The sequence below is a fragment of the Eutrema salsugineum genome, unplaced genomic scaffold (assembly GCF_000478725.1).
Source record: "Eutrema salsugineum unplaced genomic scaffold, Eutsalg1_0 scaffold_7, whole genome shotgun sequence".
In the NCBI taxonomy this organism is placed as follows: domain Eukaryota; kingdom Viridiplantae; phylum Streptophyta; class Magnoliopsida; order Brassicales; family Brassicaceae; genus Eutrema; species Eutrema salsugineum.
Window position 1 is genome coordinate 13294892 of NW_006256486.1, and position 6828 is coordinate 13301719.

Below are 6828 nucleotides of genomic sequence, written 5' to 3' on the forward strand. Positions count from 1 at the left end.
GATCATCTGGATGTGAGGAGGTAGATTCCCCCACTGATTGTTGATCCTCCCATTGTCTTTGAAATCTGAGCAGTGACTGAGTTTACCTCTGCAACATTCATTCGGGTATTCCCTTCAGCATCCATGAGATCAGTTTGTGGATCCTTTGCAGCCTCTACTATACCAGTTTGTGAATCCTCTGCTTCAGCCTGTTGTGGCATGGGCTTTGTGTTCACAATTATCACGGCCTCTTTCCTCATCTGTTCACATTCACTCTCATTATGACCCCAAGACGCACATATACTGCAGTGAGGAGGTAGCCAGGGATAGCTGACAGGAATAATTATCTCGGGATCGGCGGTCAAACAGATCCTATCAGGGAGCGACTTTTCCAAATTCACCACCACTAGCAGACGAGCAACATCAAAACTTATCCATCGTTCAGTTGTGGGATGCAGTTTTTGTGCAACCCCAATTAGATCTCCAAGGAACATCAACCCTTTTTCGGAGTATAGAGTATCAGGGACGTTTTTAAAATCCACCCAAATTGGCATTGAGGAAAGATCTGGCTTGTGAGAAGTTCTAGGATTCCATTTTTGGACTACCAAAGGGATATCCGCAATATGCCAGAAATGGCGTCTGAGTACTCTAGAACGGATATGAGCATTTTCTATCTTGAAGATAACAGTTTTGGGGTTGATGAATTGAGCGTCAACTTTTGAAGTGCTTTCTGGAGAAGACCAAAAGACAGTTTACCGTAGCGTGAACCTCTCCTATATGAGGAGCATCCCCAATGAATTATCCCACAATATAGTTCATCCAGAGGGGCTGAGCATTTGAGAGTAGTTCGTCAGGGATAGATGTCTTTGCAGCACCATCAACAACTTCACAAGGTACAAAGCATTGGTCAAGATTTGTAACAGAGGGAGCATTCCATGGATATTTTTTGATGGGGGAAGGGAGGAGCCGGCTAAAACATTTGGCGGTGCCGACGAATCCATGGCCGGAAGGGCCAGGATTAGGGTTTCTTGCAGAAGACGAAAAAGGAAAGTCTAGAGAGAGTTTTTCAACAACCACAAAGATCCTCGACCAATCTACAAAAGACGAATTTTAACTATTAATTAAACAAATAATATGATGAAAGAAGATATAGACAAAGCCACTACAAGCCGCTTTAATGTCGAAAAGGAGAACGTAATCTCCAAAGCTTGACCACCGGATTTGAGAAGAATGATAAATTCTAAGCAATCCGAGAAACATGTCAAGTGATTAGTACTCGACACTTTTGATAAACAGAGAGCTGAGAATAGAGATAGAGGTTCCGTCATTAAGGCGAAGGAGACCGAGATATCCAAGGAAGATTCTTGGAATAACATGGCATCTAACAGGGGTTTCAAAACCCAATCTGAAGCACAAAGGTAACAATTAGCTGACCAAGCAGCATCCAAATATATTTAGTAAGCCTCAAAACAAGGAGGACTGACCACAACCACTTACCGCAAAGGGGCTCAAGCGGGATATTCCAACTTTGATTTCTACCACATACGGGCCTGAGAGTTATATAAAAGTTAAAATTACTTAATTGAAGTTATATAAGATCGTGAGTGCGTTTAATATATGTCACCGTGCAAAATTACAGTTTTTATATGTTTAAAGTAAACGAAAAGCATATTTACTTTGTTATTATTAATTTGTTTCAAAGTTCATTCTATAATCATATTTTGTCTTGGTTTCACAAAATAATTTTTCTTAGTTACGAAAGTAAGATTTGTATTTATTAGTTTACTTTTTCACTTATAAATTAAACTGAAGGTTTGTATTGATTAAAGTAGCTAAGGAAGGAGAACAGGTTTTAACTATCTTGATTTTTTGTATGGGAGAATTGCTTTTATAATGCCAATTCAATTCAGATTTGTCTCCTTAATGTTTTCTAGGTTTTGGTCAATTGTTGACATAATTACCCTTAAAAATCAGTTATGACAATTTCAATTAAAACTAAATTCGAAACTATGTTTTTAATTTTCGAAAATTCCTTAAAAGGAAGTAAAAATATTTTCTAGAAATCACTTAAAGGAAAAAAAATATTTTAAAAATATTTTAAAAATATGTTATACCTAATGTAGACTGCTTGTTCTACGTTCTATGTTCTACGTTATACGTTTACGTAGAATCCGATTTCTTGTATTTCTTCATTATTTTACCAGCCGTAGAATTTGTGTTCTATAGTTCTTTTATATTCTACCGATTGGTGGAAAACGTATTCTGTATGTTATCTATATTCTACATTATGGTAGATTATACGTTCTACTAGATACATTATATTCTACATGTTGGTAGAATATAACTTCTACTCAATACACTATATTCTACATTTGTAGTAGAATATAATTTCTACTTATTAAACTAGGTTCTATGTTATTGTACAATAGTTTTCTACATACAGTCTTTATTCTACATTAATATACAATACAAATTCTACCAAAATATGAGAAAATATAGGAAAATTGGTTAACAACCAGAACTAAATATTTTTAAAAATATATTTAAATTTTTTTTCTTTTCACATTTTTTAGCTTTTTAATGTTTTTTGTTCCTTTTTTGGCTATCATAACTATCTTATTTTCTATTGATCAAGCTTATTTTCTTTAAGTTTGACAAAAAAATTGATCTCGTACATAGCACATGTCAAAATCTAGTATTCATTTATAAAAATGGAAACAAGGATTTAAAGTATGTTTTTGGGATTCTAATAATAGGTTGGCTATTATAGATGTCTCAAATAAACCGAGATAAAGCTAAATGTTCGTTTGAAATTTGAATAATTACACTAAATGACCACCCACCACCATAATTTGCCGAAATGACCAAACAGTGTAAACTACATGTTCATTTTTTTTTAATACCAATACACTCCTACAATCCTACTCATGCCTATCATCTCTTTTTCTTTTTTTCTCTTTCTTTTTCTCCTTTCTCCTTTCTCCTTTCTCCTTTCTCCTTTCTCCTTTCTCTTTTCTCTCTCCTTCATCTCTATTTTTTATGTCTCTATTGTAATCTTCTTCACCTTCATCTTCTTCACCTTCATCTTCTCCATTGTTGATCAAATAAGCTTTTTTCTGGCTTTCTTCGTAAGAGAAAATAACTCTGTATTCCAACTGCTAGAACAACCGATGATCCTATCAGATTGATGCTAGCATATATAATAGTGTGTATCTAGCTAAATTACTCTTATAATATTATTTTCAGAATGCTAACATATCTATTATAGTGTTATATGTATTTGTAGTGCACTAACTACAAAAATAACACTTTTAACAATCTAGATAATTCATTGTTGTTATCAATATAAAATATTTTTTATCTAGTTAATAATAATGTTTGACGTTGATGTGATCCTGGTAAGGATCTTCCCTTGATCGTCACTCTAATGACTGGAACTTGATGAAATAGGCCTTGGAAACAATCGGAGATTGTTCAAGGAGCTTGGGGAATCGATAGGACACACACAAGAGTCGCGGAACACTCTTGATACGCCTACTTGAATCTTCTAAGTGATATCACACACACAAAGTCGATTCAAGGTGTTTGAAGGATATGACACACCAACAAACGTGATCTTAATCTTTAAAGAAAGAGTTTGAGAATAAAAGATAAGATGTTTTGATACAAAGAAGTTCAAGCGAATATAAAGAAGAAAGAAAGAAGAGATGAGTCTCACAAACATTAACTCAATCTCGGAAATAAACAAAGAACAAGCTGTCAAGTTTGAATTCGATTTAGACGCTCCTCTTGATGAAACAGCTTGGGCTTAGGCTTTGTGGACTTAGGCGAAATAGAGATCCATTCTTGCCTCATTAAAAACCTATCTCAAGAAAACCCAATGGGACAAAACTTGAGATAGGAAAAAAAAGTACAAGCCTGGATCTCAAGCCCACTTAGCCATCTTGGACTTGGATCACAATCAGGGTGCTTGTGATCGGCTCTTTTCCCTCCTGAATCGAATCAACGCCTTTGATGATAGCTCCAATGATTTGCTTGAGCTTCTTAGTCCTTGATCGAGTCATTGGACCACTTGGAACGCTTAAAAGATCTTCTTGATCAGCTACAAGCTCTTGTTCCTCAGCTACTTGCTCTCCATCTTCTAGTTCCAACTCCAAGTCTTTGTTGTTGCTTCCTAGAATCACATCATCCCCCTCTTCTTGAAAAAGATTTGACCTCAAATCTGAATCATCTGCACAAAAGGGAGCTAAGTCAGCAACATTGAAGCTAGGACTAATATTATACTTACCTTGGAGATCTAGTTGATAAGCATTGTTATGAATCCTCTTGATGATCTTGAACGGTCCATCCACCCTCGGCATAAGTTTTGGTCTCCTTTCGGCTGGGAACCTTTCTTTTCTTAAGTGAACCCAGACTTGGTCACCAACTTCAAAGATCATCTCTCGTCGTTTCTTGTTAGCTTGTTCCGCATAGAGCTTAGTCTTTTCCTCTATATTTTTCTTGGCTTTCTCATGGATCTGCTTCACTAGCTCGGCCTTCTTTTGCCCATCAATACTAGATCTTTCACTCAAAGGAATGGGGGTCAGATCCAAAGGAGTTATAGGATTAAAGCCATAGACAATTTCAAATGGTGAAAATTTAGAAGCAGTGTGCATCGAATGATTATATGCGAATTCAACCTGAGGCAAACATTCTTCCCATGAATTAAGATTTTTCTTAACTAATGCACGTAGTAGAGTAGACAGAGTTCTATTTACTACTTCAGTTTGTCCATCAGTTTGCGGATGACATGTGGTAGAGAACATAAGCTTAGTTCCTAGCTTAGACCATAATGTTTTCCAAAAATAACTAAGAAACTTAGTATCGCGATCAGAAACAATGGTCCTAGGTATGCCATGCAAACGAACTACTTCTTTAAAGAACAGATTGGCTACATGAGATGCATCATCGATTTTATTGCATGCAATGAAATGAGCCATCTTTGAGAATCTATCCACAACAACGAATATAGAATCCTTTCCTGTTCTAGTCCTAGGCAAGCCAAGTACGAAATCCATAGAGATATCAACCCATGGGTGAGAAGGAATAGTAATGGAGAGTACAAACCGTGGGGCTTAACCTTAGACTTAGCCTGTTTACAAGTTGCACATCTCTCGCAGATTCTCTCTACGTCTCTCTTCATGTGAGGCCAGTAGAAGTGATCTTGCATTACTTTCAAAGTTTTAGTAATGCCAAAATGACCCATGAGACCTCCTCCGTGTGCTTCCCTGACTAAAAGATCTCGAATAGAACAGTTAGGAATGCATAGGCGATTATCATAAAAGAGAAAACCTTCTTGCCTGAAGTAATGATCTTTGGCAAACTTTTCACAGGATTGGTATTTCTCTCCAAAGTCCGAATCTGATGCGTACATATGTTTAAGCTGTTCCAATCCTATGAGCTTAGCATCAAGAGTAGAGATCAAGGCATACCTTCGAGACAAAGCATCGGCAACTACATTGTCTTTACCTTGTTTGTACTTGATCACATAGGGAAATGTTTCTATGAATTCTACCCACCTTGTGTGTCTCTTGTTGAGCTTTTGCTGTCCCTTTAGATGCTTAAGAGACTCATGATCCGTGTGTATGACGAACTCCTTAGGCCAAAGATAATGTTGCCATGTTTGCAAGGCTCGGACCAGGGCATAGAGTTCTTTGTCATATGTAGAGTTCTCACTGAAGAAAGCAATGGGCTTCCGATCCTGCATCAAAACAGCACCAATACCTATACCAGAGGCATCACATTCGATTTCAAATGTTTTAAGGAAATCTGGTAGAATTAAGAGGGGAGCATTAGTAAGCTTATCCTTTAAGGCTTGGAATGCATCTTCTTGCGCTTGTTCCCACTTGAATCCAACTTCTTTCTTGATTATCTCGGTGAGTGGAGCAGCAATGGTGCTAAAATCCTTCACAAACCTCCTATAGAATCCGGCTAAACCGTGAAAACTCCTTACTTCACTCACGGTCTTAGGGCTCGGCCATTCCTTTATTGCTTTCACCTTCTCTTCATCGACCTTGATTCCATCTGCGCTTACAACAAAGCCTAAAAATACCAAGTTATCTGTGCAGAATGTGCATTTCTTAAGATTGACATACAATTTTTCTTTCCTAAGCACATCTAAGACAGATTTCAAATGCAAGACATGATCGCTTAGACTCTTACTATAGACCAATATGTCATCAAAGTAAACGAAAACAAAAACACCTATAAACGCCCTAAGAACGTGATTCATCAATCTCATAGAGGTGCTAGGTGCGTTTGTCAAGCCAAAAGGCATGACTAACCACTCGTATAGGCCATGCTTGGTCTTAAAAGCAGTTTTCCACTCATCTCCCTCTTTCATCCTAATTTGATGATATCCACTCTTAAGATCAATTTTAGAGAAGATGCTAGACCCATACAACTCATCTAACATGTCGTCTAACCTAGGAATTGGATGCCTATACTTAACCGTTATATTGTTAATTGCGCGGCAATCAACACACATGCGCCAGCTACCGTCATTTTTAGGCACAAGTAACATGGGCACAGCACAAGGGCTCATGCTCTCTCTGATGTGGCCTTTCTCCATGAGCTCGTTTACTTGTCTTTGTAGCTCCTTAGTTTCTACCGGGTTGGTTCTGTAGGCAGGTCGATTGGGTAATGAAGCTCCGGGAATGAAATCTATTTGATGTTCAATGCCTCTTATTGGTGGCAACTCCTTGGGATTATCCTCCGGAAACACATCCTTATAAGCCTGCAATAGATCATTCATTTCACTCGGTAGCACCGGTGTAATGTTAGTGATACTAACAAGAGATTCCTTAAAGA